Source organism: Marmota flaviventris, chromosome 5 (assembly GCF_047511675.1).
Source record: "Marmota flaviventris isolate mMarFla1 chromosome 5, mMarFla1.hap1, whole genome shotgun sequence".
In the NCBI taxonomy this organism is placed as follows: domain Eukaryota; kingdom Metazoa; phylum Chordata; class Mammalia; order Rodentia; family Sciuridae; genus Marmota; species Marmota flaviventris.
In genome coordinates this window covers 109,377,472-109,405,035 of record NC_092502.1, presented here as the reverse complement: position 1 = coordinate 109,405,035, position 27,564 = coordinate 109,377,472, and the positions used below count along the sequence as shown (strand labels likewise).

General features: G+C 38.2%; 1 protein-coding gene, 1 long non-coding RNA gene and 1 other non-coding gene across 3 annotated transcripts in view; 1 reads left to right on the top strand and 2 right to left on the bottom strand.

Annotated features, from left to right (window-relative positions):
- Positions 1–27,564, bottom strand: part of Sv2c (synaptic vesicle glycoprotein 2C) — a 215,466-nt gene that overhangs the window by 44,668 nt on the left and 143,234 nt on the right. The window lies entirely within an intron of this gene.
- LOC139705789 (uncharacterized) lies at positions 10,846–13,317 on the top strand. The gene is made up of 2 exons (XR_011707619.1): positions 10,846–11,065; positions 12,123–13,317. It is a non-coding gene; the product is annotated as an uncharacterized lncRNA (long non-coding RNA).
- Positions 11,932–11,994, bottom strand: Trnaa-agc (transfer RNA alanine (anticodon AGC)). Its single transcript has one exon. It is a non-coding gene; the product is annotated as a tRNA-Ala (tRNA).

The window sequence follows — 27,564 nt, the reverse complement described above, 5'->3', positions numbered from 1 at the left end:
GGATTTGCAGCAAGATAATGGTGCTTATTGCATATATTAGCAACTTAGTCAATCGCCTTTCAAAGTAGCTATCTTTAAAATAATCTTAACACACACACACACACACACATACACACACACCCCTTCATGGATTCCATTCTCTTCCAGATCAGTTTCTTTCTGCTTTTTGCAAATGGCTTCTACAAGGTTTTGCTCAATGTCAACAAAAGCTCCCTGTCCATTCCCAGAGAACTTTGTGATCCAGTAGAAACATTCTAGAGAAATTCATTCTTAGTTACAGATATTCCTGCTGGGGAGAGGAGTAAGACAAAGAGGGGGCTCTAACATTTCTAATGTTGGGATAAGAAGTCAGTCCCAATGCTATTTGTTTCTGGTGCCCAAAGATCACGCTCATAAACCTCTGTTAACCACTGCCCTCTCTGACCTGCTCTTTTTTTTTTTTTTACCTAGCCCCATTTCTTGCCTTGTAGCCTCTGATCCAGAACAAATCATTCAACATCTGACAAGTGAAACAGCTGCTTAGCTCATGACTCAGACTCTAAATGACCCTTAGAGTTTTGTCATTTATGTCAAAGAAATTCCACTTTAACCTGTGGGAAAGGTGTGTAACCACAGTAATTCAGGAGTTATAATTTCTGATTGTAGTGCCTCAGGCAAGGGAACATCCTCCCTCCCAGTGCAGTAGATAGGACATATGGCTCTGGAGGGGACTGGTCCTTTCACCTCCATAGCCAGGTCAAGCTACTTGTATCCAATTTACCTCACCAACAAGACACCTTTCAGATCATCTCAAGTTCCTAAGGCATGTTACCAATAAATGTTTCCCAAACCATCCCAGTTCATGTAGTGATTCTCTCTAAGTCCTTGCAGGCCAGAAATGTGAGGGGTAGCCTCTAATATTCTTCCTGATGCCTAGTCATTGATATGCAATTATATTTTCTGATTTCTCTCAAACCTGATCCTTTCCCTCTATCCCCATGGTTGAGACCCTTGTCATACCTTGCCTGAGCCACCTTAATAGACTGATACACAGCTTGCATAGCTCTATATAGCTGTGACTACTGCTGAAATGTTAAAGTCCTGTTGTGGTTATTGCTCTGAGCCTTGAGCTCTGGATTATTCCATGATCAATAACCAAAGAAAGAACACCTGGCCCAAAAAGGGCCTCAGGGGTCTAGTACTTTGGCTTTTCTTTTTATGACTAGCCAATTCCCTTTTGTTAAATAATTTTAATACTTCTTCTGTTTAATAGAACTCCTAGCTTCTAGTGGGTGTATTCTATTTTCCAAGTACCTCCAAGTTCACTCATTCACTAGCTTAAAACCTTTCAGTGATTTCTCCTGGATGGAGTCCAGATTGAGGATGGAGTTCAGATTCTTTCATGTGAACCATAGGTTCTCTAAGACCTGGCTCCTGCCTCTCTCTCACAAGCCCCTTCTTCTACCCTTTGCCTTATTTCTTTCTTTCTTTTTTTTTTTTTTTTTTTGTACCAGGGAATTGAACCCAGGGGCATTTAACCACAGAGCCGCATCTCCAGCCCTTCTTTATATTTTATTAGAGACAGGGTCTCACTGAGTTGCTCAAGGCCTCACCTTACTGAGGCTAGATTTGAACTTTTGATCCTCCTGCCCAGACTCCCGAGTCACTGGGATTACAGGCGTGCACCACTGCACTGGCTGCTGTATTTCTTTGCCAACATACTTTCTGATGTCCTAGTGGCTAGCAGAGCTCATCGTTAAGGTTACTCCATGTGTAACATGCCTGCACCTTTGCCAATCCCTACCTCTACCAAGGTCAACTGCACCTTTGCCAATCCCCACCTCTACCAAGGTCAACTTGAAGAACTCCTAAGCTTCAGCCCTCTATTGGTCAGGTAAAGAAGAATGCTCTCTGTACATTCTTCCAGACTAAAAAGGTTCCCTTCCCTGATGGTGCTATTACGGTGTCCTTTGAATTTCCACAGCCCTTACCAGGATGCCTGGTGTAGAAAAAAGCCTCATGAGAGAGAGACTGAGTATTTATCAGCAGTTGGTTCCTTGAGAGGAGGGGCCATGTCCTATTCATATTTGGTACAATACTTGGCAAAAAGTAGTCACTCAAATAATGCTTCTTTAATCAATGAAGAATGCACTCTCAGATACCTTTAAAACCAGAGAGATTGTCTTTAAAAGTGACTTTTCAAAAATACAGATTTTTTTTTAAAGCTGTTATCTAACAATTTCATTGTGATAAGAGCACATGCTTGCTTGGTTTTTGGAATATGTTGGAACTTGCTTCACAGAATAGTTTGTGGCCCACTTGTAAATATTATGTGAGTGATCAAAAAGAATGTATACTCTGCAGTTATTGGGTGCAGGGTACAAATTTGACATATCAAGCTTGTCAATCATGTTGTTCAAATCTATATCCTTACTAATTTTTCCCCCGTTTGTTACTTTAAATTCCTTTTAGTTTGTTTTCTGTGAGAAGACTGGTTCCCACAACATGACCCATCTTATTACTAGAAATGGAACAGCATACCTATTATGAAATTGAGCCACATCTACACTTCTTTGCCAGCATACTTCCTCATGTCCTAAGGGTTGGTAGAGTTCATTATCGTGTAAAGGAAATGTTGAGTCCAGTGGGAGGGAGGAAGAAGCAATATTGAGCTGGGTGTGGTGTCACATGCCTATAATCCTAGCAACCCAGGAGGCTGAGGCAGAAGGATCATAAATTCAAGGCCAGCCTCATTAATTTAGCAAGACTCTGTCTCCAAAGAAAATATAAAAGGGGGAGGGATATAGATCAGTGGTAAGGTGCTCTGGATTCAATCTCTAGTAGAATGAGAAGGAGAGGAGGAGGAGAAAGGGAAGGAGGATGAGAAGGAGAAGAAATACAAATATAGAAAACTGGGACTATTTGAAATATCATTGAAGACACAAACTGGGATAACTTGAACTTTTAAAAATCATAGAGATTAAAAAAAAAGAACCTTTCTGTCGAGTAACACAATAAACCATAAAATGTTTCATTTGTGCCCAACACAAATACACATCCCAGCTGAATGTGTCCCCACATTTTTTTTATGTAGTAGTGCCATTTGTTACTACCTTGTTTCAAACACTTTTCCATGAACTTGCAGCTTTTTAGAAGTTGAAGATGATCAATAAAGGGCTCATACCTAAAATAAACAATGAAAATGTACAGCTTGCTCTCAGGTTTTGCCAGTGGCCAGAGGCTGGTAGCATTTTTTTCCTTTGCTATTGCTTCTCCTCACCTGAGTGGTGACCAGTTTTTAATGTTTATATTGCACAGACAGGCAGGAAAAGGCTTACCCTTAGAGCAATGAATGTATTTTCTTGTGGCCAAACTTAATACTTCCCCAAACACAAATTAGACTTCCTTTTGGAAAAAATAGCTATCTCCAAGGGGACACTTTTTGCAATGCATCTTCAAAGCATATTTTGTTCAGATTGTCTGAAGAGAAACCTCAGTAACCGAAGTCAATTACATCGTTGGCAGATATGTGATTCCCTTTTGCCCATCCCTGATTTATGCCCCTGCAGCTGACATTCAAATGGTATTTCTCCTCAGCCCCCATCCCTTCCCCTTTGTTTCAGCATGAGATCTCTACCCAGAGTTAAATTTTGTCTCTGCCCTCTGGAAAGGTTGACTACTTGAGCCATTAATCTTGGTCTTGAAATAAGTTCCTGGCTGCGACCGACAGTGGAAATGATTGGTCCTGGTGCATCCTGGGGAATGGTCTTCTAGGGCCATGGCGCCAGAAAAATCAAACCCAGAGTGACTCAGTCTGGGACTAATGTAGCCGTTTTTCATTCAATATCACCTTCCCTGGCTGCTACTGATGAGAAATGATCTAATAACTCAGGGAGCCCAAAGTGACAAAGCACTGGAGTGCAGACAGAATGAAGCTCTGGCAGGGGTGGCCGTAAAATCAGCTTTGGTTCAAAGGCTGGTTTCCAGCTCTTGTAGAGACCCTTGTGGGTTCTCTTTCTCCTCAGGCCAGCGTGCCCACTCTGATTATGGTTTTGGTTGAGGACAGGAAGCCTTGAGTATCCACTGTAGCCTCTAGGAGGGACACAGATGAAGCAGAGTCAAGGCATACAGTGGATTCCCAGAATTTTTATAGTACATCTACTATGTGCCAGGCACCTTACACACATTATCTTGTTGAACACATCTGTGATTTTGCTGTCCACCCTGGTAAGATGGTCAGATAAAATCCAGGCTGTAGGTTGAATTTAATCTAATTTTTAGAAAAACATATTTCATGAAATACTTGGAATACAATTATACTAAAAACATATTTCTTATTTGTCTGAAATTCAAATTTAATGAGGTATCTTATATTTTTATTTGTTAAATTTGGTAAATGTATTCCAGGAGACATCTGGAAATGTCTGGAGATATTTTTGATTGCTGACCTTGGGGAAGAAGGATTACTACTGGCATCTCGTGGGTAGAGGCCAGGGATTATACAAAATATCTTACAATGCACAGGACAATCTTCCCCACAAGAATTATCCAGTCCCTAGCGTCAGTAGTACCCAGGTTGAGAAATGTGAACTAGTCACTGTGCCCATCCAGGTCACAGGTGAGGTACTCTACTCCAAGTTAATAGTGATAAGGCTCTGTTTGAATAGTTTGTTTTCTTCTTCTTTTAAAATTTTATTTATTTTTTAGTTATTCATGGCAATAGAATCCATTTTGATATAATTATATGAGCATGGAATATATCTTCTTCTAATCAGGACTCCAGTACCACTCCTTCCCCTTCCCTTTCCTCTGTTGATCTTTTTTGCCATTTATCCATAGTTACTTTCTAAAATTAATTTCCTGTGGATGTACACAATGGTGAGATTTACTGTGGTGTATTCATATATGTACACAGAAAGTTAGGTCAGATTCATTCCACTGTCTTTCCTTTTCCTATCCTCCCTTCACATCCCTTTGTCAAATCCACTAAACTTCCACCCCCCACACACAACCCATGCTCTCCTGCTTATTGTAGCTTAGTTTCCACTCATCAGAGAAAACATTTGACTTTTGAGTTTTTGGTACTGGCTTATTTCACTTAGTGTATGAGTCTCTAGATCTATCCAGCCAATGTCATAAAGTCATTCTTCTTTATGGCTGAGTAATACTCCATTGTGTGTATATATATATACCATATATTCTTTATCCATTCACTAGTTGAAGGGCACCTAGGTTGGTGCCATAGCTTAGCTATTATGAATTGTGTTACTATACACTTCGATGTGACTGGGTCACTGTAGTATGGTGATTTTAAATCTTTTGGATATATGCTGAGGAATGAGATAATTGGGTCAAATGGTGATTCCATTCCTAGTTTTTTTGAGGAATTTTTATTCTGCTTTCCAGAGTGGTTGCACCAATTTTGCATTCCCACAAGAATGTGGAAGTGTACCCTTTTCTGCACATCCTCACCAACATATATTGTTACTTGGAATAGTTGGTTTTCAAACAAAGGTGCAGACAGATCTTTAGCAGAACTTACATTTCATTCTTTAAAAAAAAAAAAAAAAAAAAAATATATATATATATATATATATATATATATATATATATATATATATATATTTTAGTTGTCAATGGACCTTAATTTTATTCATTTATTTACACATGGTGCTGAGAATCGAACCCAGGACCTCACACATACAAGGCAAGTGCTCTGTCACTGAGCCCCAGCCCCAGCCCTACATTTCATTCTTGCGTGGATGTTTTTTTCTGTTTTTATGTCAGTTTTTGCTATTGAATCATAAGCTTTTTTGATTGTTTTGCATTTACTTATTTTCACTATAAAATTAATCTACAGGGGCTGCCATTTTTCCTTCTATACACTTTTATTTATTTTTTTTTTTTTAAATTTATTTTTATTTTTACTTTTTTTTTTTTTTTTTTTTAAATATTTATTTATTGTTCTCGGCGGACACAACATCTTTGTTGGTATGTGGTGCTGAGTATCGAACCGGGGCCGCACGCATGCCAGGCGAGCGCGCTACCGCTTGAGCCACATCCCCAGCCCTTCTATACACTTTTAAATGCCCCTCAAAGAACAAATAATGGAGGCGTACAACAAAAACAGCAAAGAAGTGTTTTCTCCCTGTAGGGTTTGGTAGACAGTAACACCCTCCATCAAAGGATTTCTGATAAGATCTGCAGCTTATAAATGGTCACTACCACACACACAACCACCAAGGAAATAACCATGTATTTCCTGAAACATTTGTATTCTCATTTCATACAAACTGGGAGGTTTGTCCTTAAAATTTCCCAGTGCTCCACAGGAATGGAGAGATCCTGTCCTTAGTAGAAGCATCTGGCATCAACCACAAGTCCTACACGTTTTCTCAGATCAAGCAGTGGGCAGGCAGCGGGAGGGGCCCGCCCTGGCTTCCTCGGGACCTGTAATGGGAACTGTGGGAAACAGTTGTTCTTTTATGTCTCTCTTGGCTCCTGCCTCCTGGAGTCCACTCTGGGCTCCCATCTGTCCTCATTCCCTATAATTCCTCGATCTCTTCAAGTTCACCGCCTCCTCTCAGCATCCGTCCATGGTCTACAACTCACATCTTCCTGCCTGAGAATCTCCTCCCCACCCCCTGCTAGTTGATTATCCACAGTCTCCAGGAGAGGTGGCCAATAAAACCACCTCAACAATGAAATTTGCTGCCCTCCCTGCTCCCATCTTTTCCAGATTCTGCCCAGCAGTATTCCCCTTCTGGCTGCCTTCTGTATACAGCTGCCTAGAGTAAAAGGTGCTTGGCAACCATGGGCAAGCCTGTTTCTTGACCCTCACATTCACTGTCATTCCAGCTCAGGGATCCTCCCCTTGCACTGTGTGAACAACCGAATCACAAGGGGACTTTGTTGAAAAGGCATAACCCGGCTTCATACTAGAATTGTCTCATTAAAAGGGCTGGACTGTGGTCCAGGGCACCCAGGGTGGGGGGGAACTTAGGCAGAGGAAACAGCTTCCAACCCTACTCCCTCTGCACCTGCCTTTCTTTGTCTAGACTCAGGCTCTTTCCTCTGTCTGGAATGTCCCTTTTTCACCCCAATTCTCTGCCTAGAAGTTTCCCATGAATCCTTTAGGACCCACAGCAAATGTCACTTTTAGAGATACGTAACTTGTCTTTTGTGACAGCTCCTCTGACCTTAGGGGTCCGTGGAAAGAGAGAGAGAGAGCAAGGAGAACATGCTGAACCCTTTTATTGGGGAGAAGCCATTCAAATGAGGTAAGAGGTCAGGTTTCAGGGGGTTGAGACTAGCTTCTTGATGTCTGCTGTCAGCAGGTTGACTGACATCTAGGAAGGCCGTGCTTATCTCATGGGCTAAATGAGGATCAAAGGCTGAGCAAGAGAAGGGGGCACACGAAGGGAGTTTCCATGGAACATTCTATCCCAAACAGGGCAAAGGGTAGGATTACAAAAGAATAGGTGAGTGTAGCTCAATTCCCATGGGTGACGCCTACACCTAGAGCCACGCCTTGCTATCTGAGTTGAGTTAATGCCCAAGTTACTGCTAGACCTGGTACTATCATGCCAGACTGAAGGCAATAATTGGTCAGTGACCCGGGCATTGGGACTTGAAGGCGTCTGCATCCATGGCAGCTCTCAACAAATTGCCAGCATTTAATATTCTCTGTCCTGAAAGAAATACAAATTAAAGCCTCAATGAAATGCCATTCCATGCCTACCTAGTCTTAAACAGGGCAGGGAGCAAGCGTAACTCTTGTGCATGATGGGTGGGAGGGCAAACAGCATGACTTTGGAGAACTGGAGGCTTTTATGTACACACTTCTACTCTGTGACTCAGCAATCCCCATCCTAGGTGTTTACTCAAGAGAAATTAAAGCATAGGCAGAGGTAAGGCTGCTCTAAAAACACTTGTGTAAGAATGTTCTAAAAGCAATCTTTAAAAAAAAAAAATCAACGCCACACAAACACACACACACACACACCAAACCAACAAATAAACTCTGGAAACAACCAAAATGTCCACCTATGGGGTAATGGAGGAATAAATTGTGGTATATCTATATAATGGGATGCTATAGGATGCTATTTAGTGATAAAAAGGAAAGAACTACTGATACACACAACACAGATGAATTTTTTAAAACATTCCAAGTGAAAGAAGCCAGAAGATTCCATACTTCATTTAAATAAAATTTCTAAACAGGAAGAACTAATCTTTGGTGATAGAAATCAAAGCAGTTGTTGCGTTCAGGGTGGGAAGAGATTGAAAATGGATGTGAGGGGACTTTTTGGGGAGATGAGAATGTTCTATATCTTGATTTGCGTGATGGTTACATGACATACACAATTGTCAAAATCCATGAATTGTACACTAAAATCCCTGCATTTAAAAAAAAATATTTAAGTGAAACAGCAGCAGCAAGACTGTATTCCTACAACTATATCATGCTCTAGGCACAGGATTCAATACAAATACTAATCTGACTTGGAATTATTCAAAATCATATTGGTTTTGATCTGGCCCTATTTCAATTGATTATAAGGTTTCATTTACTTTTGAACAGTCAACACTCTTTTTGCTATTTATAGCCAATGTGACCAAAGATCAAACTCCTTTCACACCTCTCTAGCCATCACCAAGCTCTCTGTAGGACCAAGACATCTCCTGAAGATGAAGTTCCTACCCAGAAGCAAATGTGTGGCCATTTCTCCTTGCCAAAGGGAGACTTCTTGAGGCTGCTGCCTCCCTGACCACTTCACTGCCTAGAATTGTCTTGAGCAGTCCTCCAGCAGAATCAGATACAGAGGGCATCCCGGTTAACCAAAACACAGTCTACAATGGGGCAAGAGCAGAGTTATTCTTACCAGTTCAAGCCGGTTCTTACTGGTTTTGACCTGAGTGGCCTTTGTGAATACATAGGTGCTTCACCTCCAACCAAACCCTTCACAACCAAACTCCTACATACAACACACATACACACCACACATTACACAAAGCACACACATGTTATATATATACTATACATATACACATCACATAACACCATATACACACTACACACAGTACACATGCTACACATACCACACACTGACATTATACACACAGTACACATACATACCACAACACTACACATACATGCCATATATATTATATATACACACACATACACATGGATTATAGAGAATTTTTAGCTCCAATGGCAGTAATGACTGTGAAGATTAATAAATACGGCTATAGGTTAGTAAGATTAATAAATAAGCAGGAACAGTAAGAAATTTCTTTGCTTAACTGGCTCCCAAAGTTTGGGACACACTTGAATATCTGTGTAGGTTTCCCAAAATCACAAATATCTGGCATTTGATAACATGCCTAAACAAACAAAAGAGGAATGCTTGGATATAGAAGTAGATTTTTTTTTTTAAGAAAGGAAAAGGAAAGGTTTTCTGATGGCTAGAGATCATTTTCCTTCAGTGGAAGGCAGGTAAGTAAAAGTTCAAATACTATTGTAGAGACTTGATCCTATATGAGGAGGAACTTGTTTATCAAGCCTGTTTCGTAAATTTTTTGGTCTTGCAAAAGCAAAGTGGAGATGTGAACTAGCCGGTGATTGTTAATTTTAGGAAGTTGTCTAAAAGAGAAGTATAATGACATTGTAAAAGGGGAGACAGATTTTGAAAGACTTGGGAGCAAATAAGATTCATGGAGAAAATGAATTTACTACAAACAACTTTATCTCAGAGTACAATATGCAAAAAGGCAAACCCAAATTTGTTTTAAAAATACCTCAGGAGCACTAGGGTGGCCTGAGTCTTCAAAAGTAACAAAGGTAGGGAAAGCCTCTGGTGAGAAATTAAGATGGATGGACATGAACCACAAAGCTAAAATGTATCCTTTACACTCCTTCTAGGGTATTTTAAAGAATAGTGAACTGCGATGAACCCTAACCAACACTTGAGGGCACCCTGCGCTCACAAGTTACATAGTACTGAGGGTGCATTTTAAAAAGCTCTTTCCTTTTACTTGCAAGTCTAAGGGGAAGTTGAAAGCAGGTCAGACTCTGGGCCTATCTAAAGACAAAAAATCAGGGGAACATGCAGCTCTTGTGATTTTTTTCCTTTCCTCTTTGATTCTCATCGACTGTGTGTATGTGCCAAATTATTTGCTGCACTCCAATTCCAGCTGCTAAGTTTCCCTTCCTGGGGACAGATACAAAGCCTGGGAAGAACAGGTCCTGCCCTCTAGCTCTGAGGCCAGGGACCCAGCCAGAGGCAGCTCAAGCACAAAACAGCCTTGGGGATCCTTGATCTTAAGAACCCAAGCATCAAGCATGTGCTCTCAGAGTAAGGGCTGCAGATCAGAACTTTTGAAAGTGGGAATCTTTGTCCATCATCCCACAAAACCACTTTGAACATTCTCTGCACTCCTCCCATATATCAGAGTTTGAGGGACCAGGAATCCAGAACTTCCATGGGAATCCTTCTAGGAAGACTAGTGAGAAGAAGGACTGTAGTGCTAGGGGGAAGGGAGGGGACAGGAGTAGACACGCTAGGGCAGAGGAGGACAGGGCTCACCGGGGTAGAGAACTGGAGAACATGGGAAGATGTATCAAGACTTACCAGTTCTTCATCCAAATCAGTGATATCAGTATAATCAGAGTTCAACAGAGTACATCATGAGTCTCTGACTGAGAAAACAGGCTAAACAAAGACTGTGCTAGGAACCAGTTTTAGGAGGTAAAGCTCTATGGTTTTGATAATTCCTGGCAGAAAAAAAGCTTCCTATGTCTGAAAAAAAAAAAAAAAACCAACCTCTGGCTGTTTGACTTATTAAGAATTAGTGAAACCAACCTAGATGCTCTTTCAACAGATGAATGGATAAAGAAAATGTGGAATATATACACAATGGAATATTACTCAGTCTTAAAGAATGAAATTATGGCATTTGCTGGTAAATGGATGGAGCTGGAAAATATCATGCTAAGAGAAATAAGCCAACCTCAAAAGACCAGAGGCCAAATGTTTTCTCTGATATAAGGATGCTACTTCACCATAAGGAGGGCTTGGTAAGAATGGAGGTACTTTGGATTAGGCAGAGGGGAGTGAAGGGAGGGGAGGGAGTGTGGGAGATAGGATAGTAGAATGAATGGGACATACTTATGAACACATGTCACCTGACTGGTGTAAATTCTACATCATGTATAACCAAAAGAATGAGAAGTAATACTCCACATATGTATGATGTGTCAAAATGTCAGATGTAACTAATTAGAACAAATAAAAATTAAAAAAAAAAAAAGTTAGTGGAGCTAGCCAATAACTTGATGGTTTTTAATCATATTGAGTGATTATTGGTATTATTATCCCCCCCCCCCATATAGTATAGTATAATGGGGAAAACCACAAAGTCTTTAGTTAACAGAGAATTTCCTGAAAGTGAGTGTGAAAAAGTGTAGACAAAGTAAATCCATTTTGGGGTTGGGAGGGAGAGAGAGGACTGAGAGAAAGATTAAAATCAACCCTGTGTCACTCTTGTACCAGGAAAGGGTAGACTTGAATCATGTTACCTGTTTAGAATTCTTTTGATTATTTTTCTTTGCCCTCAAATAGTAGTGTTGTTGTACATGCATGTGTGACAGGTCCAAGAAATATAGAAAATAGAAAATAATTTAGAAGAAGATAAACCCTGAGGCAGGATTCAGTGCCAGCTTAGCCAAAATAATGAGACCCTGTCTCAAAATTAAATTTAAATATAAGAAGGTAAACCACTTCAAGTTTTGTTACCTAAAGAGAAACATAATTAAGATTTTGGATTCTGTATAATTCTAGTATTTAATTAAGCCATGAGAAGATTTAATGAGAGTCTTGGGGAAATTCATTAATAATTGTGTGTATGTGTGTGTGTGTGTGTGTGTGTGTGTGTGTGTATGTGTGTGTCTGGGAATTGAACCCAGAGCCTCCTGCATGCTAGGCAGGTGCTCTACCACTGAGCTACATCTCCAGCTTCCCATTAAGATTTTTGAAATCTGCATCTTGGTTTATGTTACGTGCAATCTGCATGTTTCACATTGTTTGGGCATATCTGCATCAGACATTGCCTTACAGACCTGGAAATTTCCACAGAAATCAGGCAGTTTATAAGAACTGAAAGAGCAAGATCAAGATAGCAACACCATCATAAAGCTAACCAGCAAGGACTGAGCACTGCCTGTCCGCATCACGTCTTGCTGCTGCGGGGCTTTCCAGCACTGCTCCTGCCACGGCTCTCAAGGCACAGAAGACAAAGGAGGGATGCATTACTGCTGTTATTCTGCCATGCTGACTGACTAGATTTATAAATGCATTACCTCTCTACCTCCTGCCAAGTCTGATGAGGGAAGCAGTTCAGATTTTTAAAGATCAATGAGAATATTATGCAGCAGTTTTTAAGATAGGGAGAAAGCTGATTTTTTCCTTTCCTTTTTTTTTATATATATATATACATAGGGATAATAGGGTCTAAATTAAATTATGCCTACAGGTAAAACTGAAAAAATTTTAATGTAGTGCAATTCAATAATTAAGAATCATTCATTTTATCATAATGAAATCCTCATAGTAGGAATAGTAAGATTTCTGGGGCATAGGAGTAGATAGCTATGTTGGGAGAAAAGAATAGAACAGTCCTAGAAATGTCTGCTCTGGGTTGTCTGTAGCACAGTCAGGGTCAGGGGATTCTAGGTGGAGTAGGATGGAACCAAACTTTATGCTCATTAAATCCCAAGGCTTTTTTGAGAAACTGTTCCCTTCCCATACTCCTAAATTATCATTTACATTTTTATCATAGCTCAGAATCTATCTATTGCTAAGGGTTAAACTCCTGGCATACTCTAAGTCTTCAACAAAATCCTAACATTGTTCTTTAAAATGGACCCAGTGGAATCTAAATACCACAACAATTTTGAACCTGTCATCAACCACTTGAAAATGACCACTTGATCAGAGGAATTTTTACATGATTTCCTTTTGTCCTTGAACTTGAATTTCCATTCCACCTTCTCCACAGAATTCTAACCTAATGTAGTATATTTTTATGTATGAATCATGCTATTATGATTTTACTGATCAACTTTTGTCCCTCTCTGCATCAAACACACCTAACTGAATTTAAACTGTAAAGCCATGTACTGTGACCATGAGTTTTCTAAGTGATAAAAATTATGTCAATTGAGATATTATTATAATTATTACTATGTGATTGATCAATATAACAAAATGTTGTATAGTTTGTGAATATATTTGAACTAAAAATAAAGGGTTTTTTGACTATATATTTTTTATAACATGACGTGGAGGATTTTTTTTCCCAGTTGTTTGATGCACCTGTGAGTGAATATTACGTATTGTTAGAATGAGCTGGAGCTTATCATTGTTCTTATTTACATAGTAAGTAAAGTGACTAGAAGGAGTTTTACTTCTAGCTACATCACTCAGTTCTGTGGACTCTGAGTTTAGTGACTGTGATGTATCATTGAAACTGTTAATGATGTACCAGCTTACTTGATTAAGAACCTCCTCTAATTTTGTTAATTTTGCCTGAGGGCAAAAACATTTATTACTTGCTTATTAGAGCCACACACTCTTTTACCCGTTGCACCAATATTTTGAATTGCCTCTCTGTTCAGACTCCAGAGGTTACTAGCCTGATGGTAGTGAGAGGTACGCATCTTATTTGTGGAGTAAAACAAAGATGAGTTCTTAGTTCGGTTTAAGGAAAGAGTTCATAGACATGAGCTTCTCTCTTAAAGCATATAAACTCCTGGACAGTGAGTTTGCATGTGTTAGGTTGAAGAGCAAGAGTCTCGAGTTAGTCTGCTTAACAGTTCTACTTCTCCTACCTCACTGACCTTAAGTAAGGAACTTATTCTTTTCAAACCTCAGTTTTCTCATCTGTAAGGTGGGAATAATAACAATAACCTTTGGGGCTATCTGGAGGCTCAAAGGAGAAAATAGGAGTAAAATGCTCTGTAAACTAAAATTCTGTCAATGTTATACATTGTTTTCAGGACTATTTTTTATACCAATGATCCTAGTTTAACAATAAAATTAAGATCAGATATGAAGAACACAATGATGCCTGTCACTGGAATAAAGAAGCCTTACTAATAAGTTTACAACACAGGTTTCTTGAACTTCTAGTGATAAAATAATGAATGATATGTGTCCATTTCTAAAAATGAGACAGCAGTGTTTCTCAAAGTGTAGACCCTCTATCAGCAGCACAAACATCACCTGGGAACTTAGAGATTCAAATTCTCTGGTTTCATTCAGACCTACTGAATCAGAAACTCAGGGAGTGGGACCCAGCAACTTCTGTTTCACGAGCCCTGCAGCTGACTCTGCTGCTTGCCAAAGTTTGATACCCTTCTGCTCAGGATGCTTTGTTTATATGTGGGGTTTCCCAGAATGGGGGTGGGGCGTGAGAACCCAAGAGAAAGCACTTTGAGTGAATTCATTCTCTATCAGCATGCCACCAGATGTCCCTAGAGATAGAAAGTGCCTTCTCTCTGTCCACAGGTGGTGCATTTGCTGGCAGTAACTGCAGAGGGACAGGGTCCACTCAGGGAAGGACACAGGGTCCACTCAACAGTTATCAGAAGGTAACTGAAGAGCTCTTATCAGACACAGGATGCCCTTCTTGTGGGCAAAAGTAAGACGCCCTTTTGTCTTCTCTTTTATAAAGAGAAACAGAGTCAAAAAGAAAGAAAACCATCCACTAAGATGTCAAGGGAGATTGATCAGTGCTTATCTGACTACAAAGAACTGGATTTTGCTCTCAATGATATAGTTTTCTGCTTCTGGGCTGTTCCTGTGCAGCCAATGTTGCTCCTCTATCCTTCACTCCAGGCTCCTAACACTGACCCAGAAGTTAACTCCATGCCAGACCTGTCTCAGGCAACACCAATCAAATGCATCTGGTACGGTGTCCAAGGCAGGATCACAAGCTTGAGGGGAGACCTGCCTAGGCAAGTTAGCAAGACCCTGTATTGGAGGGGGGTAACAAGGCAGAATAGGAGGGCCTCAGTATTATGGGGGTGAACTCCATTCCATAATGGCTCAGATAGGAAGAATGTAGCTGTTTTTCCAAATGGATGCAGAGCTCCTCTTTCCCAGTATAACCTATTTAGTGCTTCTAGAAAACAAGTGAGAAGAGGTGGTTCAGAAATACTGGATACTAATGGGATTTGGATGCTGTTTCCATTGGATGCTTGTTTAGTACAAAATAAATTATCATAGCCAGGGGAAAAAGACAGCAACAACAAGAAGCCACAGCACACACAAAGAAGAGAGGTAAGCTTTCAGCCAGTGTATCTCTGACAGGTTGACCTTAATAAAGTATTTAAAAAACAGTATTTTCTTTTTGCTGAAAATATACGTAAGAAATAAAAATTAAGTTAACTAATAGCACTTATAGGTATTTTATTTAATCTAATAGTTGTGTTTGGACTTTCTTGACCAGGTTTGAAGAAACATAGAATTTGTAAAAAAACAAACAAACAAAAAACAGTCAAACTAATAACTAGTGGTAGTGAGGCAAAGATTGGGCATTTGTTGATTTTTTTTCCTTCAAACAGGCGTGGGTACACAATAAAGAATTAAAGTCATCATCAACCATTGGATTTTCACACCTGAACTCTATGTTTTGGAGGAAATGACTTTGAAAGAAAGCTGAGAGATCTTTCTGTACACCAAATATTCAGAATAAAATGTTCCAATTGTGTAGCAAATGTCAAAGTAACCCACTGAGGGTTAATATTAAACCAATACCATTGAAAAATCTCATTACCAGGACTGTGGTACAAAATTGCGCTGCTATATGGTTGACTGAGTTGTCTCTGACTCTGGAGATTTATATACCCCATGGCTCTGCAGAAGCTTCGATTGGGCCCAGCTCATTGCTGTTACAGACACAGCAGAAAAACACAGCCATGTGCATCAGCAGCTCACCTACCTGTCAGCACATACATTAAGGCAGAGCAAGCAGGGATAGGCTCGCACTCTCTTACCACACCAAAAAGCAATCTGTACAAATAGACACCTTTGTAACTGGATGGACGTGTTTTTAGTATATTTTTGTTAAGGCTAGTAATTATAAAATTAGTCATCTTACTAACCAAATACAAGCAGATGTCAGCATTAACATGATTATTCAAAGGTCTCAAATCTTATTAAAGCTACCCCAATTGACTTTAAATTATAATGTTACAATATTTCACAAAGCTAATGTTGAATATTTAATGGGTATTGGGATTGCATCATGCATTTTTCCAATTAATTTCAATGGTCTTTAAAAAAAAAAAAACTTAGTGAACATTTTGCATCTGGCCTAAAACCTTTCTCATGTCTATGAATGCATTAAAAATAACATCGGTCTCCAGAGTAAACAGAATCTACTACAGGAGCATCCAACCTAATATTTTTATAAATGCAGAGCAGCCATTAATGACTTGCGATCTGCTTTGAATCATAATATAATAGAAACGGTCTTGCAGTGCTCTTGCATGTGTACTTTCCTATGTGTTCCTCAGAGAGAGACTAAGTCTCTTCTCCTAACCCTTTAAAGTTGACCTAGAATTTTACCTTTCTTCCAGATTTAGTAATGACATAACTATTTAAAAAAAAAACTTAACACACTATAATCCCATCTACATGGGAGGTCAAGGCAGAAGGATCACAAGTTTCAGGTCAGCTTGGGCAATTTAGGGAGAATTTGTCTCAAAATAAAATAAAATAAAAGGGCTGAGATGTAGCTCAATGGGAGCATTCTTGCATGAGGCTCTGGGTTCAATACCCAGTAAAACAAAACCAGAAATTGATAGCTATTTTCTCTGAGTGGCCCCGAACCAGCCATAGCATGGATACACTCCTCTTAATACCTGCACTTTTCTCTAAGAATAGGAACTTCTGACTAATCCTTTTTCATTCAGTAATTCAACAGATTATTTACTGTGCACCTACTATGTACAGATACTAGACTGGAACAATGGCTGCTGTTATGGGCTGCGGTATGTCTCCTTCCAATCTATATGGGTACATTCTAGTACCTGTAACTGTATTTAAAGACAGGACCTTTACATGGGTAAAGTTAAAATGGGGTCTTTAGGATGAGTCCTCATCCAATAGCACTGGTGTCCTTGTAAGAAGAGGAGATTAGGACACAGAAAACACAGTGAGAGGAACAGCCATCTGAGAACACAAGAGAGGGCAGTCATCTTGCTAGCCAAGAAGAAAGGCCTCAGAAGAAAACAAACCCACCAACCCCTTGATCTTAGATTTCCAGCTTCCATAATTGTGAGAAAATAAAACTCTGTTGTTGAAGCCACCCAGTCTGTGGTATGTGTTAGGGCAGCCCTAGCAAACCAACAGCTGCCTTAGGGACAGTTAACCTATTCCTTTACATGGTTGTGAATGATAATTTGATCAAAAGAATATGGAAGCCAAAGTACACAACAATGAGTTCTGCCTTTAAGGTTATTTCCAGCTGGGAGAACATCATTCTAAGTGAAATAAGCCAGATTCATAAAATCAAGTTTTCTCTCATATGTGGAAGCTAGAGAGAACAGAGAGAAAGAAGGGGATCTCATGAAAATAGAAGGGAAACTAGTAGAGCAGAGGATGGGGATTATGAAGAAGAAGGAGAGGAGAGAAAGGGAAAGAACTGTGGAATGAGGTTGACCAAGTTCTGCTATGTGCAGGCACCATGAAGCCTGCTATTATGTGTAATTACAATTCACCAATAAAATTTTAGAAAAAAAGGAATATTTCCAGTTCTGCAGCATTTTAAAGGTGAATAGGACATGTGTGTAACTTGACCATCAGTAGCCCTGAACTAAGAAGAACTTTCCTGGTTTGGGACAATTAATTTTCTCCCTTCAGTATGGTCTCACTTCTCTTTTTATAGATACCTAATAATCACAGTCATCTAATACCTCACCAGGTGGGAGCGACTGACTAAGACCTGTCTTGAATTTCATGCTTTATTATCTACTTACTTTTATCCTCATGCATATAGTCTTTTAATTGCAAATTTAATCTTGGAAGCTAATGATAGTGCCATTGTGAGGACTTTGAATAGTTTAACTTTTCAGTTTTAACACAAAAAAGAAACATTACTTTTGGCCCACAACTTTTAAAATTCTGGCTTAAAATCAAAATTCAAATATACAGACTACTTAGATTTTCTTTTTCTTTCTTTTTTTTTAAAGAAAGAGTATTTTTTTGATATTTATTTTTTAGTTTTTGGCAGACACAACATCTTTGTTTGTATGTGGTGCTGAGGATCGAACCCGGGTCTCACGCATGCCAGGAGAGTGTGCTACTGCTTGAGCCACCTCCCCAGCCCTAGATTTTCATTTGATAGAATCAACCCAGTTTCCCGATGTTATGTCCTTCCCTTGGACAAATTTTACATCATTTTCTGTCAGTGTGTGACAATTTTAAGAAGGTACAGTCATCCCTTGCAGTAATAACTCACCATCTGAATTGAGCACAGAGATAAAAAAAAAAAAAAATCACCTCAGGAGAAAATGAACTGTACTCTGTGAATGTAATTTTTTTTTCTATTTCTTGTTCATACTTCACAGCACCTACTTGTATCCCTAGTCTTGGAAATGGAAGGGGTGGTTTTAAGTAAGCAACAATTATAGATTAATCAGGAGTGGACAGGAAGCATACAAATAATTGCAACATATGTCCATGGGAAAACATTATTAAATTACAAATACTCACCTGAACATTTTTTAGGATTGCATCCATTGCACACAGCAGAACCTAAGTTATAGTCATTCTAGCTCAGGTATTTTCTCTCCTTGTTATTGTTAGCTCAGATCACCAATGGTGCTCTGATTATAAGTTAATCCCTCAAGGGGATCAGCACCGTTGCCCTTGGTCTTACCCAGGGGAAAACTGAGACATACTGGGGATAAACAACTCAGAATTTCTGATTTTTAATCTCTGTTTCTTCAATTTTCATTCTGCAAACATCATCAATGCACATCACAGAAAATATGTCACGTGGAATCATTTTTTCAATAGAGAGATACAAAGGAAAAGTTAAGGATGACTATTAGCTCCCTTTGAACCTCCATGCCATTCATTCATGTGTCCTATTTCTGTGGGTTTTTACTAATTCATGGCCCAAATTTTTAACCATAGAGCTGGCCCAGGTAGGAACTGACATAGGATGAAAAATACAAGCATACACGCATGCTCATGTTGTGTGTGGGAGCGGTGTTGGGGTTGGGAAGTGTCAGTCTGGGGACACAAGTGTCTATGGGAAGGGGGACAGCTCCACTACATCTTGCTTTGGTGGGTATTCAAAGTACCCCCTTCCTCCTCCTTCTATTCTGATTCTCCAAGAAGAGTCTCTCATTTGGGGTCTGAGTGTGTGTTGCTGCTTAGAATTCATGGCACATGCCCCCAGAAGATGCCTGTTTATGTGGTCACAAATAGCAAGTTGAACAGATTCTCCTCCTGAAAGTACTTAAGGGGGAAGTTATTTTGATGTTCTGTACTACTGAAAAAATGCATACGTGCTTTTCAAAGTGAGGTTTACAACAACAAAGACACTGTATCGGGCAGGGAGAGCCCGATTTACCTGATTCAGATGTCAAATTAACAATTATTCAAAACTAGTACTTACATATTACAAATAGTTATTTTTTTTTCTATTCAGAAAAATACTAGGAAATTTTGACTGTATCCTGGTTGCTTAATACCAATAATTGTAGCAAGGTAACCGCAGGCCTACAGCTATCTACTGTTACAGAAGTGAAGGAATACACAGGAAAATCACATGGGATCTTAAGAACATAAATAAAAGGAATTGCCTTTGTTTTCCTGGCTATTCTCCCAACCCAGACATCTTCATGATGTAGACCTGGAGTTAGGAACTAGATGTTTTGTGTTGGTGATGGGTATAGTATCAACAAAGTTTAAAGATAAATATTTACCCATGAAAATCCCACAACCACAATTTATTCATGCTGGAAAAATATTTTATGTTCTGTGTGTAATTGTTTTTACACACACACACACACACACACACACACACATCCCTATCTTTTGCCTCGATGGATAGAACTAGAGTCCTGGTTTTAGTTTTTACTGCGGTATTTTAGTGGTTCATTTAGTAAATTGTCTTCTTTGATTAATCACACCTGTCTTTCTGGTTCCAATAATTCCATCCTTTAAATATCTTTAGATCAAATGGCCATAAATCACATACTGCCCCAAGCCAGCTATGAATAGCTCACAATTTAAATTAGCAAACAGACTTAACAGCTGTCATTAGTGGGAACTGCAGTAACTGGAAGAATCATAGTTGACCAAACATTAAAAACCAGTTATGGCCTCAGAATCTCATCTAATCAAAACATTTAATACACCTAAAACTCTTTAACCACAATGCCAATGAATTCATGAGCTTATGGGGAAAAAGAAAACCATTAAGTTTAGGTTTGTCTGAGTGTTTCAGTAGACTCACATAAAAGTAGCTTCCTGGTTACTAATCTGAGAGTTTTTTCTTAGCTTTCATCCTGTTGGATTCTCAGGAGCATGTGACCCAGTGACTTTTGTACAAACCAAGCTTCTCTCCTAGCCTCTGTTATTACACCATCCTGGTTCCCCTCCATACCCTGGCTTCTCCATTCTACAACTTAATCCTCCTTCCTTTTCCTCCAAGTTTGGTTGTTTCATTCATTCATTTATTCATTTATTCCACAAATATTTATTGAGGGCTTAGCACTGGAAAATCAATAATGGAAACTTCTTAGTATTTATAAACTAATGGAAAATCCAAATACAGATATATAAAGAATAATTAGAATGTAGCATGACAAATTGAAGATGGAAGATGTACGGGGTGCTTGGGAGATTATAATTGTGGGTAGCTAACCCAATTTGGGGGCACAAGGCAGGGAATCTCCAGGTCTGTGAAAGCTGACGTATAAGTTAAGTCCTAAGGAATGAAATCAGTTCCTACCGGGATGAGGATGTGTGCAAATGGCTCTGTTTTTTATATTATCTCTTCATGAGTATGTTTATTTAACCATGTTCAAGTGCCATACCTGTCCTGCTAGATATGGGCTGTCCAATAAGAGCAGTCATTAGCTACATGTGGCTACTGAGCCCTGGAAATGTGGCTAGTGTGACTAAGGAACTAAATTATTTTACCGAAGAAGTGAAGTTTTATTTTAATGAATTTAAAATTTCAAATTAATACAATTCAGCTACTTAAAACTGTTGAGAATGTTTCAAACAACTTGGGTATGAAAATGCATTTTCAACTTTAGATTTTATGAAATCTAAATATAGAGTTTCAATTTCATTCCATTGAAAACTTGCATCTGAATTGAAATGAACTATAATATAAGCTACATTCCAAATCTGAAGACTTCGTACCAAAAGAAGAATGTCAAATACATCATTTTATTTATTTATTTATTTTAAAATAAATATTTTTAAATATTTTTAAATAATATTTTTAAAAAATATTTTTAAAAAATAAATATATTTAAAAAATATTTTTTAGTTGTACTTGACACAATACCTTTATTTTATTCATATGTGGTGCTGAGGATCGAACTCAGGGCCTCGCACATGCCAGGTGAGCACTCTACCGCTGAGCCACAACCCCAGCCCCAAATACATCATTTTATATACTGAGTATATGTTAAGATGATCATATTTTGTGGCTTAAACAAAATACATTAGTAGAATTAGTTGTACATTTTTTTAAATTTTTTAATGTGGTTACTAGAAATTTTAAAATTATATTGTGACTCGCTTTCTACTTCTGTTGGACAGTGCTGGACTAGATTGTAACTCTTTGAAAGTAGGAACTGGCTCTTACTTATCTTTTGCTTTGTCATTGTGTTTTGTGAGTGACACATGTTCCATAAATATTTGTTGATATGTGAGTAAGTTTCCAATCTACAAATACTTCAATTGATATTGATTATACAAATATTTTGTGGGGAGCCTACCATGCTAAACCATATTTTAGGTTCAGGGGCACACTGCTAAATGAGACAAAGTTCATGCTTTTGTGGAATTTCATTCTAACTGTAGACTCCATGATAAATGTGCATTATAAATCAGTGTGCTAGGGACAGGGCGTGGGCTGGGAATGGAGTTGCTTTTCTAAGTTGAGTGGCTAAGGAGGGTCAGTCTCTCGAAGGAGCAGAGACCATATGATTACTTCCTCATATAATTTTTGCCTTTCCTGGCATTAATAATTTACACTGTGCTTTCATTTGCCTAGTTTTCTACGTGTACTACACAAATTATTCTCACATTCATGAGATGAGAAGGTAGTACCTTGGAGATGTCTGAGGGAAGAGCATTTTAAACAGAGGGGACTGCATTTCTGAAAGATCCTTCTGGTTACCTTGTTGAGAAAAGACTGCAGTGAACAAAAGTGGACCAGAGAGATGAGTAAGGAGGCTTTGGCACTAGTCAGCAGCACCCAGGTGTGTACACTGCAGGAGAAGAAGTTAGGATAAGTTTGCTAGATGAGAGTGGAGCCATGCCTTCAGACATTCTGAGGCAAAATTATTTTCAGCCCAAAATTCACAATACGATTCCAATATACAATTTGATTTTGATGAAGACACCGTTGGCTATTCAAGTACCCAAACTAACAAGCAATCAAGCAAGCAACAAGCTTCTGTTGAACTTTTGTAAAGAAATTACTAGGCGATTGTCCTCCACCAAAAGGAGGGCATAAGTTAAAAGGTCTCAGGGGTCCCCAAAACAGGGAATCAACTCAGGAGAGCCATGGAGGAAGTGCCAGCTTTGCAGGTATACAGCAAAACTAAGAAGACAAGAATTCTGGGAGAAATGTCTTTGGTTTAAAAAAATAAATAAATAAAAATTGTGGACAGATAGCATGGCTCTGAACTTTGGCATGAAAATAATTTTGCCTCAGAATTCACACTTAGGTCACCTGATACATTTACTTATGTTGAAAAACTATATTGAGAAGTTGTAGATATGGGAAGAATTTGTGAAACACACATAGAAAACTAGGCAAATGAAAACACAAAAAATTATTAACTCCAAGAAAGGCAAAAATTATATTAAAGTAATCATATTCAAAATACTATTTAGCTCAGTAGGAGTCAGAATAATATAAATTCTGATTACATTTGACATTCCTTACTCCACATTGTGATGTCACTGTATTGAGAGGATAAAGCTAAGGAGAATTTGGGGATGGGGGTATAAAAGCATGAATTGTCAACTTCTGTGCTTGTCAACAGATAATGTATAATAGACATTTGGAAGGGAAAACATATCTATATAAATACAGATAAATGAGACAACACAGAGAAAACTTTAAGAGTTGAAAGTAGTCTTGAGAAGGAATTGAGGGTGGGGAAAGAGGACAGAGGACTGATTTTTTTCATTATTATCTCTGAGTGATATTTGACTTTTAGGACCATGGACATTTGTTACTGTGATTTTAAAAATAAACTAAAAATAGATATCTAAAAATAGATAAAATGTATTCTGAAGCTCTGAGACAGCTTTCCCTTGTACCATGGAGCCAGTTTTGTTTGGTAATTAAGGAAGTGAATTGGAAGTCTTTGGGCATGCTGCTAAAATGGTGTGGAGAGCATCTGCTACCAAAAAAAAAAAAAAAAAATTCATTGCATTTAATCCTGGAGAATAAATAACTCAGCAGAGGCAAGGGCTTTGTTATTTTGTAAGAAAGCATGGGGCCCTCCATTGAACTCTGCAGCATGCAATTTCTAGATTAAGATCATTGGGTTTCTTAAAATATACAAATTCTTCAATTTCACATAGGATTGTTAGAGCGGGAAGGCAGCTCATATCACCCGCTGTGTCTTCTCCATTTTAATTGGCCAAGAAGTGAAAAGAATTGTGCTCAGCTGTAGGACACAATAATAAAATATACTGAAAGAAAATACAGTGGATTTGTAAAATTATAAATTTCCCTCTGGATATGAAAATTTTATGATTTTTTAGATCTTAAGTAATATTTGCACTAAGCAAAATACCATGTGAAATGGATAGCCTGAGGTTTTCAATATAAGCATCCATGGTACATCTCAAGGACAAGGTTCTATGTCTGGAGTTTCAGTCATACTGTAACCATTGCTCACATTATAATACTATTTGCATTTAAATTTTCATAGAGATTTGATTTTTATTATTTTTCTTTGCAATTCTAATGCTCTTTATTAATATATTTAACATTATATTACAAAAATCTCAATTTTAGAATGGTTTCTCTCAGTGCTGTGATACAGAAAGCTTTACCAACTAGCACATATCATGTCTTAGAAAAATTTATAACAGGAAAGAAAATCTAATGAAGCTTTGGTTATCTTCCTATCAAGACATTTTGTGACACCTCTGCATTCTTTTTAATATATATTCTTTTTAGTTGAAGATGGACACCATACCTTTTTTTATTTATCTTTATGTGGTGCTGAGGATCGAACCCAGGGCCTCACACATGCTAGATGAGTGCTCTTACCAGTGAGCCATAACCCCAGCCCAACACCTCTGCATTTTACTTTGTATATTCATTTATTACTTGACTGCACATTGTAAGATATTATTAAATATCTCATCTTCATTATCTTAATTTTTTTTTTACCACTTTTCTCCTTGGATAAATCTTTTATCCTCTTCTTTCTTTCCTTCTTTCTAAGATACTTTTGTAAAAATATATCAATTAGATCAAATCACACTTAGGTATAACCCTGAAAGGCCAAATTAGAAATTAGGAGCAAGAATTTGAGTGTTGGTTGGCTTTAAATGCAAAATGAAACATGAATACATTGTCTATAACTATGTTAGTTCTTCCCTCTAAACTGATCAAACGTCCCTGCCTTAGGAAACACAGGAAGTAATTCTGATGAAGTCTGGTCAGCAGGTGAAGCTGCTCCAGCTTTTATCTCTTGATTACACTCACTGCAGGATGAGCAGTGTGAAATCACTCACCCATATCACCTTTCATTATAACCCAGGTAAGCACAGGCCACCCTTTTGATTGGCTATAATACACTGCATAAAGGAAGCTTCAATTTTCCACTAAAGTGTGCACCAGAGGGAGAAGGGAACACAAATGAGCAAATCAATAACCTTTTCCCCAAAATGAAACTATGATTTATAATGCTCTTACAGACTGCCAGGATGCTTATTTTTTTAGGATGGTGGCAGTGATGCTGTGGGCAACCAATGGAAACAGAACCCTGAAATCAGGTTGTTATTTGCTGCTCGAATCTCTACTCCATTGAGGAGGCAGAACAATATATCAGAATAAAACCTCACCTCTTTGAATCTCTTCAATTTGGAAATCACAGTACCAGAGACACAAAGCACTTGATTCTTATTGAGTTAAAAGCTCCAAAAAAACCCTTTCCTTCTGAGAATTTGGTGGATATTTTGTACATACACGCTGCAGGCAAACCTTGAATGTATTGTACTGGGTTTGAAACATGGGCATTTTATTTGGAATTGTTTTTTTGAATTTGAATCATAATTTCCTTCAGAAACATGCAGAGACTGGTGTAATACTGATTGTAGGGCCTGGTGTGAATTTTTGCTGCATAAAATTAATTTTGTTGGAGTAAAAAGGCTAAACATTAAATTGCTGAGGGTAGGCAGTCCTAGAGATATATCATAGGTGCTTCTAAATTACTGGTCCTATAGAATTTAAGTATTCATTGAATAACATGTTACAGTCATAAATCAAACAGATATGCCCATATACATCCTGGCTTTTAACAATTCATGACACTTTAAAGAAATAAAGCATTTGTTTAAAATAATTATACATACAGAAGCCTGCCTAAAAAAGCTTATCCCTCTACTTTGGGAAGTAATACAGTTTAATTGCTGTGACATAAGAAATATTTCAGTAGCAAACCTCCCAAGACCAGAAGAAATAAAATCAATTATGAGCTGCAGCAGCCTTAGCACATTGATACCCTTTTTTTCCAATTCACAAATAATTGTATATACATATATTATATACTTAAATATTTATGGTGCACAGTATTATGTGTATGTGTATGTTGTTGTTGTTAGTGCTGGGAATCGAATTCAGGGTCTTGTACATGTGAGCTTTACCATGAAGCTATGCTCCCATCACACAACATAATATTTTGATATAGAGGTTGTTTACTCTATGGAATGACTAAATCAAACAAATTGGCCAACCAATCTCTTCCCATAGTTATCAAAAATTACAAAATTTCTGTCAGCAGAAATAAGACTTAGTGATCTATTTCACAGAATGATGACTATAACACCTATGTCTTAGAGGGCTGGATAAGAAACAGCTGAACTGATGAGGGTGTTGGGAACCTTGGAAATGATGATAGATACTGTTTACAGGTGCTAACTAACTCTGTAGATTCCCGCATTAGGCAGAGAAATTTCATTCAGAGTGCTCCTAATCCATTCCTCTGCCTTTAAAAATTACTTACCAGAATGTTCTATTAGAGTTAAGGGGTGGAAAATATTTTCTAGTCGGCAGACCTCAGGTACCCAGGCTTGGAGAACCCAAGGTTCCCAAGGTGTAAGAAAAGCCTTCTGATTCTTAGTCTGAGTCTCATTATGCTACTTTATTCTTTACATATCTTATCTCAGACAATGTAGTGTAAATTAATAATTAAAATGAACTCCAATGAAACCCTTGATGTTTTATTTTCTTTTTATACCTTACATGCAGAGGGCTGAATTAATTACCCTCTATTACCATATTATTAGATATTGTACAAATAATGTGCATCATTACTTAACCTTTTTATCAACATTCCCCACTCTCATTTCCTTTCATTCCCTCCCCATAGCTGATGCATCCTCATTGTTAGTTTGAATTTGAATAAATCCTTATAATATATAATGGCAACATGATATACTCATTTATATAATGGCATTTATATAATGCCATTCATTTATATAATGGCAACATGATCTACTCCGTATTCTTTTCACTCAGTGCTGTTTTTTAGACATATCATATTGCCATGATTGTTTCTAATTGATGCCAGGTAATTCTAGCACCTTTGACATAACCATTCCCCTAGTGAAGAACAGATAGATGGCTCCAATTATCCCCTTTCACAGACAACATTGCTGTGAACATTTTTATGCATGGCCTCTTATGGATATACACATACATTCCTCTGGATATATTGCAGGGATGGAGTATGTGTGGTTAGCATTTATATATTTACAAATTTTGACAAGTATCATTGGATTTTTCTCCAGAATGATAGAATACTCCTCCATGTACTTTTCTCTTAGCATGACTTTAAGGACACTGTCCACATACATGTTCTCTCTCACCTCTGCTGGACACCATCTTGCCCTCTCTATATTGAGGAAAAGAATAACTCATTAGCTTTGGAACTTGGAGACTTGGAACTAACAAAGAAGGAACTTAAGTGCAGGCCATTGTGAAGGTAGTAAAGAGTTTTAAAGGAGTGACAGTCAGTTGATATGAATTCTAGTAACTAATCCCACTAAAAGACTTGCATCT